Here is a 12,081-nt window from a genome sequence, read left to right as displayed (position 1 = left end):
GTCCTCGAGTCTGAGCCGTGGACGTTGCCCTGACCCCGAAGTGCCACCGACTCTTATCTTCTCTTCGCATGAACCCTCTTGACGATGTTGGTTGTTAACCTACAGCCCCCCATGAACCCTCTGGACGATGTTGGTTGTTAACCTGCAGCCCCCCTTGAAGCATCTGGACGATGTTGGTTGTTAACCTGCAGCCCCCCATGAAGCCTCTGGACGATGTTGGTTGTTAACCTGCAGCCCCCCATGAACCCCCTGGACGATGTTGGTTGTTAACCTGCAGCCCCCCATGAACCCCCTGGACGGTGTTGGTTGTTAACCTGCAGCCCCCCATGAACCCCCTGGACGATGTTGGTTGTTAACCTGCAGCCCCCCATGAACCCCCTGGACGATGTTGGTTGTTAACCTGCAGCCCCCCATGAACCCCCTGGACTGTGTTGGTTAACCTGCAGCCCCCATGAACCCCCTGGACGATGTTGGTTGTTAACCTGCAGCCCCCCATGAACCCCCTGGACGATGTCGGTTGTTAACCTGCAGCCCCCCATGAACCCCCTGGACGATGTTGGTTGTTAACCTGCAGCCCCCCATGAACCCCCTGGACGATGTTGGTTGTTAACCTGCAGCCCCCCATGAACCCCCTGGACTGTGTTGGTTAACCTGCAGCCCCCATGAACCCCCTGGACGATGTTGGTTGTTAACCTGCAGCCCCCCATGAACCCCCTGGACGATGTCGGTTGTTAACCTGCAGCCCCCCATGAACCCCCTGGACGATGTCGGTTGTTAACCTGCAGCCCCCCATGAACCCCCTGGACGATGTTGGTTGTTAACCTGCAGTCCCCCATGAACCCCCTGGACGATGTTGGTTGTTAACCTGCAGCCCCCCTTGAACCCCCTGGACGATGTTGGTTGTTAACCTGCAGCCCCCCATGAACCCTCTGGACGATGTTGGTTGTTAACCTGCAGCCCCCCATGAACCCCCTGGAATCCAGAGGGTTCATGGGGGCCCTCTCAATGTAACCCCAAGCTTGCATCTTCTTCCACACTTCTTTGCACACTTACGTTGAGCACAGTACATTTAAAATACATATATATTTTGTACGGATAATAATAACAATAATAGACAGTTGTGTAGGTAATAGTATATTGCTGGCTAAGATTATAGGTATGACAACTAAACTATGTTGTTTATTTTACTGGTTTTAGGCCCCACTGGGCAGATCGCGTGTACAAGCGACCTGGCTTACGCATGGCCGTTCAACTGAAGTGCGTTCACTGTGTGGACATTTATAGCAGTAACAAAATACTCTAAACGCGTGATGTTGATTCTAAATAAACCGGAGGACCTGGAAAAAAAATCCACGGGAGTCATGGGGAGACAGACACCCCGAAAACTCCAAATATACAACAGGCGTCTGGGTCGGGATCAAACCCATGACCTGTATACCAGGCGAGGTAGTTAACATCTCGCCACCGTGACGAGCCAGTACGTATCCAGTACGTGGGGACTGGGTTGTGGGTACTGGGTCCATGTTGGTCGTTACGTACTGGCTCATCGTGGTACCCACGTTTTAACCCCACCAGACGCGATCTGCCCATAGCGACTCGCTTTAGAGTCGCCCTTTCACCACCGCTGGGTGAAACAGAGGCGGGTGGATTGAGGAAACGTGCCCATTGTTTCAACTTCCGCTCCTGGAGATCGAACCAGCGTGCTCAAAAGGCATCCAATAGACCAGTGGTTCTTAACATGGGGTACGAGACATGACCAGATTTTCTAGAAGGTAAATCATCGAAAAAAAATCAAGCACGGGCACTTAAGTACAACTACATTTTCTTTGGTTCTTTTCGGTAAAGTCACGTAGAATGAGAATAAAATAATAAATTGATAAAATAAAATAACGCAATAATATTCTCACGACGTTTCGACCACAACACAAGCGGCCTTCATCAGGTTAAATCGAAATACAACTACATTGTGTCATTAAACCCTCTATGTATTTGTTAACATATATATTTGTTAATAATTGAGAACCAAATTGAGTGCCAGGCTGCAGTAGTAAAGATTAAGAACCACTGCCACAGACAATGCGTATCACAAATATATGACGTTGGACTATGAGCGATTACGTCAAGGCTTTCTCTTGGCGTGTGGGGAAATTACATTCTTATTCCTAGCATTTGCAGGGGTGAGGAGGCATGGGTGACTCATGCTAACAGTGGAGTGGTGGTCATGCCTGTGTGTCCATGTCTGGCGTTGGTTTGAATGTCTGAATTCCTCTTGTGCCCTAATGCAGGAAGTGAGATTGAATCACGTGTTGCCCTGTCACCGTTTCATTGTGGTCAACAACAAAAAAAATGCCCCTCCAGAGAATGTAGGTTAGCACGCGGCAAAAGAGCCTTGGGCTGCCACACATTCCAAAGGTTCAATTGCCGCACCCTTTGCGTTGCTACTTACCGTGGCGGTCAACACCTGTTGCCGCATCGCCTGGGATGCACCCGACCTGGTCGAATCTCGGAAGCTAAGCAGGTACGAGCCTGGATAGCTCTTGCGGATGGGCTACCGCCGCACATTAAACAGATATCATTGGCTGCTGTGCGGTGTATGTTGTGAGAAGCAGAGTGCAGCGCAGCAAGATGCATTGTTTTACTGAGCCATGCTCCCATGTCCATTGCCAACCTGGGCTGGCCGGCGTGGTGAAGTACCGTCGGGTAATCCCCATAACCCGCACAGATTGGGGAGCCCCTCATCCAGCAGTGCGTTCACCCAAGGGCCGTATGTGTATACACTCCACACAAAGATCCCCCATATAGCCTAACAGACTGTCGGGGCAAGTGCTCTTACCGAGCAGCACCTATGAAGGCCGGCACGGCACACGAGGGGGTGGGTGGCCAGCGTCACACCCAGCCGCCTTTGTCTCCTTATTAGCGATGTTTACTGCACACCGCACCAGGTACTTAGGGAAGGCCCAGGACCGGTACAGATAATCGTCAGTGGTGTTGGCCGTGAGCGGGAATCGAACTCGGGTCGTCGGATTCACCGCTACACCACCACTCCCTCCGTATATGTGACCGTGTACACAATACACGGCCACATATACAGCTGCAATCACCATCATCAACTATTGGGTGGCAGGCGGCAAGGTTTTTCTTCACTCGTTGACACTGCACCTTTAAACAGCCAGAAAGGCAACATCTGCTGTATCACCTTGGAGCCAGCCGTACATAATAAATCCGTGATGGATCACGTATACATTCAATCCCGACAGAGATCCCAGCGGTGTCGACGTATCCGACGGAGTGAAAAGAACGAGATAAGGCCTCACTTTTGTTCGCCAGTGTGAGTGTGAATCGTGTGTGTGCGCGTGTGAAAGGGCCTCCATTAAATGCAGAGTCAGAACGAATTACTGCAATGGGGGGGACTGTTATGCTTTCAAAGCGTGGCACACTCACCACATCGTCACCCCGTGGGCCGTGTCGACACGGCCTGGCTAATGGAAGCTCGCAGCACAGCCCAGTACCGCGGTTCTGAACGCCGGTGGAGATGCCGTTGGGTGCCGCTGAGTGGACGGGTTTCCGAGTGTTGACAGATTTGGTTTTGTCACGGGCGCGCTGCAGGCGGTGGTCATTTGTGGGCCTAAATTCTCCGTCGTAATTAGCAAGCGTGAGCCATGCTGTGTCGTGGCCATATCTCAAAGTCCAATTCTGTACGTCGCCTGTACAGTGCTTTACACACAGATCACTTTGCACGTGTAATCTACTGGTTGCCAAGCTCTTTACAGAAGGGATCATACATTTCACCAGGCCCTCACGTGAATAAACAAAGGAGGATATTGGTTAAATTTCTATCTTGACGTAATGTCTCTAAGGGGGTCGGGTGAAGCTACAGGAAATCGTGCTGCCTTCTAACCTTGGGAGGCCACGCGATCATTTCCCCTGCGGGCATCTGAGCCGGGTGCCCGAAACCATAACATCCCTTGTACGTCTTGTCCAGGCTTTCCAATTTCCACTCAACCGATTCTATAAGCGCATATCGTTGAATGCCGTCTGTAGGCATGTTTCATTTTTCCAATCCCGCATGTGCTTAGAGATGGCCATGTGAGAATCTATTCTCCCCCCCCCTCTTCTATTGGGCTGCCATCACAGTTTTTCCATTTCCCGCACTGTGGATGAAACGAATGTAAGTGGCTGTAATTTGAATAGTTGGTGTGAATGCAGGCGCAGAGTTTCAGTCGATAGGCTTTCCCGTGGAGAAGATAATGGTTGTGCACATATTCTTGGTTCTTTCGGTAAAGTCACGTAGAAGGGAAACAATAAAATAAAAAAATCTAAAACAATAAAATTCTCACGACATTTCGACTGCAACACAAGCAATCGTCATCAGGTGTGAAAACCACAGCAAGAAAATTTGAAAAAAGTGGCGGTTTTTTTTAAATACGTTAGCACCACGGAGAGCGATTTGGCAGTTATTCAGATGGACGAGTCCATCTATGTTCCGTTGTGCACATGTTACACATGCTGCCAATTACCATAGATGATAGTGTTACTCGAGCAGATATGCTGAGGCTGTAAATAGTTTTCACCTACGTTGCACTACATGCATGGATTAAAGTGATACATCAAGAATAGTCTGCAGTTTATTTTGATTCCGATAATCTGATTTGCTGCGATTCCTGTATCAAGTTCATTGGACCCAGACACATACATTCATGATCGTTCCATATTGTACAACCGTTGCGTTATTCCATTATGTCGTTAGTCCTCCCTTAAGTCGACTGCTTTAAATGAGTACCTGCTGCGGTGTGTAATACGTCAGCATTGCGGAGACAAAGGTGGCCGGGTGTTCTTCTGACCACACCATCCCCTTGCGCGTGTTGCGTCGGCTGTTAATGTGCTCACTCGAATCACTTGCCTCAATAGTCTGTTAGGCTCTGTAGGGATCTTTGTCCTTTATTGTGCAGAAATAGTCAGATGATGAGAATGTATCCTTTCTACGAGTTCGAGTGGACAGTGGTTACCATTGGCAGCTGCCGTAGTTTTATTTGCACGTCGGTGTTCATGATGGATTCCATGTTCGCTACGGTCAACTACACACTCTAGGGCTCCTGAGCAAAGCATCACATAATTCAGGCTACATTTCCAAAATTACTATGTAATCAAACTGCTCTTATCTGAGGGCCCTATTTCCTTTAAATCCTACTTGTGGCCCCAATTGATCCCCAAAAATGCATTTAACCTAGGGTAGATGTTTTTTTTTCAATTCAAATGTTTTTTTTTACAGATAAGAGGAGTGACCTGGAAGTGATGGAAATTTCATCCCATTATTTGTTTTATCTGTGGATACGAATAACACAGAAGAGGTCTCTTAGAAACACTAAATTGATCTTTTAGCAATACCTGGCAATGAGAGTGCACTCTGTGATGTGAATTGCAAAACATGAATTGCAAATTAAAGTTCGATAAAAGTAGTAGAAATAAAACATACTGAGCTTGGTGTTAAGAACTAAACTACATTGTAAACAAAGGCAAATATTTTGGGTGGAATTTTAGTTAAATAGTAAAATTGCATAACTATTAAATTTCGATACCTATTATGATCCTATTAACTGCTCGGTGAGGCCTTTGTCCTGAATATGCCTTTATAAATAAAATGACATATTTATAAAATACATTACAGGTAATATAAATGCGATATAGCTGTTGTGTACAATATTGACATCGATATCCTTGTGCAAGGGAGTCCCAGGATTGGTAGAAAGTTCTGGAATTGCAAGAGACGTACCTGCTCGGCGTGTAACGATGCATCGATTCGGCACGGAGGGTTTTTGTGCAGCCTTTAATTCAATCGTGCTACTCCGGGTTGGCGCCCTGTGTCGAGAATTTTTTCTCTCAACCTTTTGCCACGCACCACTTACTGCGGGCCTCTTCAGGAGTTGAAAAGATGTGCTCACACACGCAGCTTAATCCAGAAGACCACAAACGTGCATGTAGTTATGGATTAAATCGATTCTCACGCACGCGATAATTGCGTTGAGTTGTGCGTGAGAATTTATTCATTTTCGTTTTGTGCAAATATAATTTTTTGGTGAATGGAGCAAATATGACTGTGCAAATGAGACGAGAAAGGAAACCAATAACATACGTGGTGGATACAACGAGACCAATAATTTATTGAATTCAATTGTAACCATGAATCTTAACAATTCATAAAATCGCTGTTGATGCTGGGGTTGAGATATCCTTGCATGCTTAGTGTTTACCTTTCGATATATTTTTTATGAGACTTCTTTTCTGAGATGTCGCTGTCACTGTCAGCATGTTAATCAGCGCAAATTGAACAGTTTTATTGCCATTGTTGGTTGTACTTTTAACGGGCTGGGTGAGCGTGAAGAGAATGTCACTTTCGCTTTGTTGGTAGTAGAAGGGTGATCGTGCAAAATGTTGAATGGTGCTTCATGGAATAGCCCGTGGATAAATGCACATCCGCCTTTGTTGAGCCTATGGCCGCCCCCTCATTGCTGCTGCTTGTGTATTCACCCAAAAAACAAAAGTATTACGCGCCACATGCTTTACTTTGGACTTTTCAAGATCCCTTCACGTTATTCAAAAAAAGAGTAAGCCATGTGTGCCGATGTCACGGTCCGAATTTGCCAAATTTGAAAGATTATTCGCATTTTACTTAAAAGGAAAGTATCGCAATAATCGCAATCGCCCCCCCGATTTTGAAAATATATTATAACCCTCCTGAAAAAGTTTTGACACGCAGGTTTTCACAGCTAATATTATAAGTCCTAATAATATTTTTTGGGTTAGGCCATCTCACGATCTGACCAAATCCATGTCATTAAGAACCCCGCAGCACTCAACACAGTCAAATAAAATAAATCGTCAAGCGATGTACAAGCGTTTTAGAGCTCCGGTAATTATTGTTTCACATCGCTCACCGCTAAGTTGACGAACAGTTCTCACAACCAAATTACGCAATTCGATACGATCTACAGTCTGAAACTGTGTCAAGCCTCGTCAGGACAGGATCCAGTAGGTCACAGTAATAATCCAGGAAGTCAGAATCGCAGTGTCTCTTGACCCGCCTGACTTCATAATAATGATTATTATCATGAAAGCTGAGGAACTCAGTGCGCAAACTATGCTTTGTTTTCTCAAATGTGCCGTTCTGTTTTTGCCCGGCTACCCTGAATGATGGTGATCGGTAAGGCTCCCCGCAACTATGGCGTGGCCGCGATTTGCGTGTTCTTGCCGACACTTTAAATAGCGCAGGGTGTGCCGCTCGAGCCTGGCAGGTGCCCGCCAACAGCGACGGTGGCTCCAGGTCCACTGACGATGCTCCCAGGCCGGACTTTACAATGCGCCTGTAAATGCTGATGCATTGGCGCGCATGAATTAGTTATTGTGGGTGAGGTGGGCAGCCGGTTCACCGGCATCGCGGGTTAGAAGAGCTGGTCCTTGACGTGTGCACGTGCGTCTGTGTTGATGGTCGCGGGAGTGCGGTGGTTAGCACGCTGCGCCACGAACCCTGCGACCCAAATTCTATTCCACGCTTCAGGACAAGTTGTAATACCAAATTTTACCGATGTTAGCCGTGGTCAGGAAATTAGCTCGGGTCACAGGGTTCATAGTGCAGTGTGCAAACCACTGCACCACCAAAAAACAAAGTCAAGTGTTTCCTGTACAGTATGGAGTACGTTACTGTAAGATTGTCAGGGGCAGGAGGATCTCCTAAGGCCATGTACTTGCACACAGAGGCAGAGACGCAAGAAGATGCACAAAACTGGATTTAAGTGGTTTTATTGAAGTGCGCCCTCGTTGAGAGAGAGAGAGAAGGTGGTACATGCGTGAAGGGCCTCGGGAATCCCCGCCTGCATGCGTTGCTGAAAGCCTCCCATAATGGTATTGATCGGAATTAATCCATTGATGGGCCAGGGTGGGTGCTTAGGCTCTTGAAAGTCACGGGTGGTGAACAATGGTAAAGGACCCTTCGAAGCCTGGGAAAATGTGACCCGAAGCTCCGTGTGTAAGTTGGCTCAAGTGTGCGCAATTATCGGTGCTTTTATTATCTGAGGGCTTGGCGAATTTACGAACTAGCACAGCACTCCTGTTGCTGCATCGGCCATAGTAAGGGCGTGGGGGGAGCGTGTTCGTAATACCTGGGCAGTAGTAAGCAGGGAGTAGGGGTGTGTGTTCGTAATACCTGGGCAGTAGTAAGCAGGTCGTGGGGGTGCGTGTGAATCTCCCAAATGCGTTGGGCTGTGCGGCGGGTAGGAATGAGGTAGCAGTAGAGCAAGTGGGTTCGCAAACCCGACTGGGAGGGGGTTTCAGTGTCCCCTTCCCCCCCATGCCAGTTTCCTATCCACATGCCTAAGCACTTTTCGTGAACTGAAAAGGAGACCAGAGACTCGGTGTGGCTTTTGCTGATGAAATGAACGATTTCAATTGTACGGAAGTTTGGATAAGACGTGAAAGCAAAACTGGAGTGTGATGTATATCTCGCACGCTGATTGACGTAGAATAATGCTTCTCAACATTGTTTTCTGTTTAGCGGAAAGGGTATTGCTTTTCACTAAGCATTGTTTGTGTTACGTAATGTAATCCATATTACAACCAGACTGGGTGTATGATATGAAGCACCTGTTTGTTTGCTCTGTTTATGTCACTTAATACCGTTTCTGTGCACTGAGTGTTTGCCATGTAACAGGCAAACACACTCGTGTCTCTTGTACATGTACAAGCAGCCCTTCTTTGAATCTACTGCTGGATGATCACCTCCACACACCGTGCGGTCTCGTGGGTGTTATTGGATCGTACTGCACCGCGTCTAGCAATTGCCGGGTGAAGAAGGTGGCGGATGTAGAGGTGGGAACATAGAAGTATATCACAGCAATGGATTTTACTGCACTGTCCTTTGCTCCTCACCAAGTGTGTCACGTAAATTACACTTGTTCAAATTTCCAAATCGAAGGGGGGCGGGGGGGGGGGGCACCACGCTTGTTAAACAACTTTATAACATCTCAAATCACTCCCCAAAAATACATTAAAAGGCGTTATCCTGCCTCGGCACGCTGCGAACATTGTCACAATCGGTGGCCAAGACCGTTGGCTTTCGTGACTCCCACACCATCCTCGGGCCAAGTGTTTACCAAAAGAGACGTGCCATAATTACACACTTCCTGCGCAACGGGGGCACGGAATAGAACGACCGCCGTCCCATCCCCGAGCCGTGCCCCTCTCATCTGCGAGCGAGCGGGGCTAGCGCAGCCGCGTGCGTGGCTCTCACGTGGGGAGGTGGGGGGGGGGGCGTGTTAGCGTGCGACGTGAGTGCTCGTTAACCCGAGAGCCGGCAAGGGAACTCGAGCGAGCGGACGGGACGCGTCTCGATCCATGTTGCGCGCCTCGCCCGCTCCACCGCAAACTTGCCACGGCGGAGCTAACACTCCGTGGGTCGGTAAGAAGTGCTGCATCGTACGTTCCCAGGAGAGCGATTTTTACTTCTTAATTTTTTTGGAATTGCAGCACGGCGGTGGAAGGATGAAATAAAATAAAAAAAACTCTCGGCAAGTTCAAAATCCATTTTGCGGTAAGCAGTGTTGACTACACGTTTGGGGAGCTGATTATTGATTGACTGCCTCGCCATAGATAAGAAAGGGCCGTTATATGTCTCTTATGATTGGGGTTTAAAAGTCAAGTGTATTATTAACCTAACCTGTGGTTTTCAGCGAGGCTGATGTCACGGAAGTGGCCATTTGCTGCGGATGCCCAGTGTCGCTTTGGGTACACGGAAGAGCTATGCGGTGCTGGTACTTGTGGCTAAGTTAACAGAACGCTCGTGTTTGTGTGTGTTTGTCTTTGTTCCAGGCTTCGTGAACAAGCAGCAGCAGCAGCTGCAGTCTCGCTGGAGAAGTTGTTGCCCAGCTGCGAGCGGTAAATAGCACGTGCGTGGGACATTCCCCAAATCGGCCACAGTAGGGGCACACTGCGGTGGCCAAGCCGTCCTGTGGGGTAGGCAAGGTTATTGCAGTGGCTCTCGTGTGCAAGGCGGGGGGGGGGGGGGGTTGCCATTTAGCTAAGTGCATTAAAGTCTGTCCTTCACTTTCTCTAGCGCTCTGCGCGCTTGGGTCATTTAAAATCTTCAATACAGAGTTTGAGAGTCGGTGGTTGTTCCCAGTATGTTGAAGTTTAAATTTTTACTCTTTGGGTCTTTTGGTAAAGTCACGTAGATAGAAAAAGAAATGTGTTCTCATTTTATTATTTTTCCGTCCACGTGACTTTACCGAAAGACCCAAAGAGTATGAATTCCTGCAGTCACGAATGCTTTAAGTCAAGGTTTAGATTTTTGTTCAACCAAACATTTTGAGGGCTGCATGTATCGATCGTGTTTGCGGTGTTTGTGTGATAATGCTCTGTGCTGCATATGCAGCAAATGCGTGTGTGTGCGTGTGCGCAATTAACATTAAATGATAATTGCGTGTTAACCCACTGCCGAGTGAAGGCCTCCCCACGCTGTGTGGGTGATGGGGGCTGTTGGACCAGCATGGCGAATCATGTGCCATGGAAGTTGGGGGGACATCCAGGACCAGTTGGGATGTCACTCGCCGCTGGTGCCAGTGGTTATTGGCTATCGAACTGACATCACCGTCGAGTTCATATTGTTGGAAACGAAACAACGCGGAAATGCTCCCCCGCCGCTGTACATGTGCTTAGTTATTTACAGTGCCGTGGAGAGGTCGTTCCCAACCTTTTCACGATGGCGAGAAGGGCGCCGCGCTGGCGAGATGTTAATTACCTCGCATGGTGTGAAGGAGATTGTGGGTTCAATTTCGACCCTAACACCTGTATATGTGGAGTTTGCATGTCTCTCTCCCCGTGGTCGCGTGGATTTTTCTCCGGGTCCTCCAGTTTTTCCCTCCACGTTTAGAAACATTGTGTATTTGGCTGCTATGAATTTCCACATGATATCAGCCACTTTGTTGAGCTACCTTTTGTGGCCAGGTCGTTTCTGAAAAAGAGCTAAATTGCCCAGTAGGCCTTACCTGCTAGAGATGAAAAATAATATAATTTTTCTTAGTGTGCAGACCCCTTTTCAACCTCCAAAATTTTTGCGAACCACCACATGCTACGAAATTATACATTTCCCTGATGAGGGTTGACTGGTTCCACCAGGGGTCTGCGGGACCACAGGTTGGGAAACCGCTGTCCTAGGGCAATCGCCTTTAGCTGCAAGGTGGCTCCAGTTTGTGTTCAACGGAGATGTGGCGCAGCGGGTGCATCCGGTCGTAATCTTGCCAACAAAGTGCGTGGGGTAATCGCGTCGCATTAACAGCAACACTTAGTGCCATTACAATTTTCGTAAAACTTAAATTTACAGGTTTCCTCTCGCTCTACGCGGTAGTAGTAGTAGTAGATGCTTTCCGAAAAAATGGGCGCGACAAAGCGAAACTGCACGAGAAGGACAGCTGCCTGCCGAGTAGTGCGTACAGCACACACAGTACACAGAATACAGGCACAACATTGTCCCAAGTCCGACCGCATAGCCACATGTAGAGTGAATTAAAACCGCTTATTGTGAATTTTGGGTAGAAATAGTTAGGCCGCATATATAGCGTGAAATCGCACAAACCAAACCAGCATAAAGCGAGGGGAAAACCTTGACATTCTCTCTCTATGCCCGTTTGGTTTCCGGAAACCTAACAATCGGAAGTAAAATATGAAACTTTATACATGTTGATGGTTAGTTCTCTTGGCAACACCACATCTTAAACCAGAAAAGAACAAAATGCGATACATAAACCCTTAACATTCGCGGGTTTTACAATCAAGGTTTTGGCTATTTGCGACAAATTACCTTTAATTATAAATTTTCTGGAAAGGTGTACTGTGTTACCGTTACCCATAACCCCCAAGCAAGAAAGAAGAGTTGCATTATTACAGATAAGTTTAAATAACACCATATAATATTCATTTATTAATTGACATTTTCACTTTTGAATATGCTTATGACATCCTTATGAAGGTAAGTAAAATAACACAGTACTATACAACATATCAGTTTAACACGTAGGCTTTCGCGACCAATATTAT

General features: G+C 47.4%; 1 protein-coding gene across 13 annotated transcripts in view; it reads left to right on the top strand.

The window, feature by feature from the left end:
• The window catches only part of LOC116940167 (uncharacterized), a 56,697-nt gene that overhangs the window by 2,060 nt on the left and 42,556 nt on the right, over positions 1–12,081 (top strand). For 10 of the 13 annotated variants that reach the window (XM_076065560.1, XM_032949519.2, XM_032949520.2 and 7 more), the window contains exon 2: positions 9,859–9,924. The gene's annotated coding sequence lies outside the window, so the exon portion shown is untranslated. Of the gene's footprint in view, positions 1–8,738; positions 8,860–8,989; positions 9,581–9,858; positions 9,925–12,081 lie in introns of those variants that run through there. The other 3 variants (XM_032949515.2, XM_032949518.2, XM_032949517.2) reach the window with 2 other exon arrangements.

This window comes from Petromyzon marinus, chromosome 8 (assembly GCF_048934315.1).
Source record: "Petromyzon marinus isolate PM22_M1 ecotype Great Lakes invasive population chromosome 8, UKy_Petmar_22M1.pri1.0, whole genome shotgun sequence".
Classification (NCBI taxonomy): Eukaryota; Metazoa; Chordata; class Hyperoartia; order Petromyzontiformes; family Petromyzontidae; genus Petromyzon; species Petromyzon marinus.
Note: the sequence above shows the minus strand (reverse complement) of the source record. Positions and strands in the feature narration are given on the sequence as shown.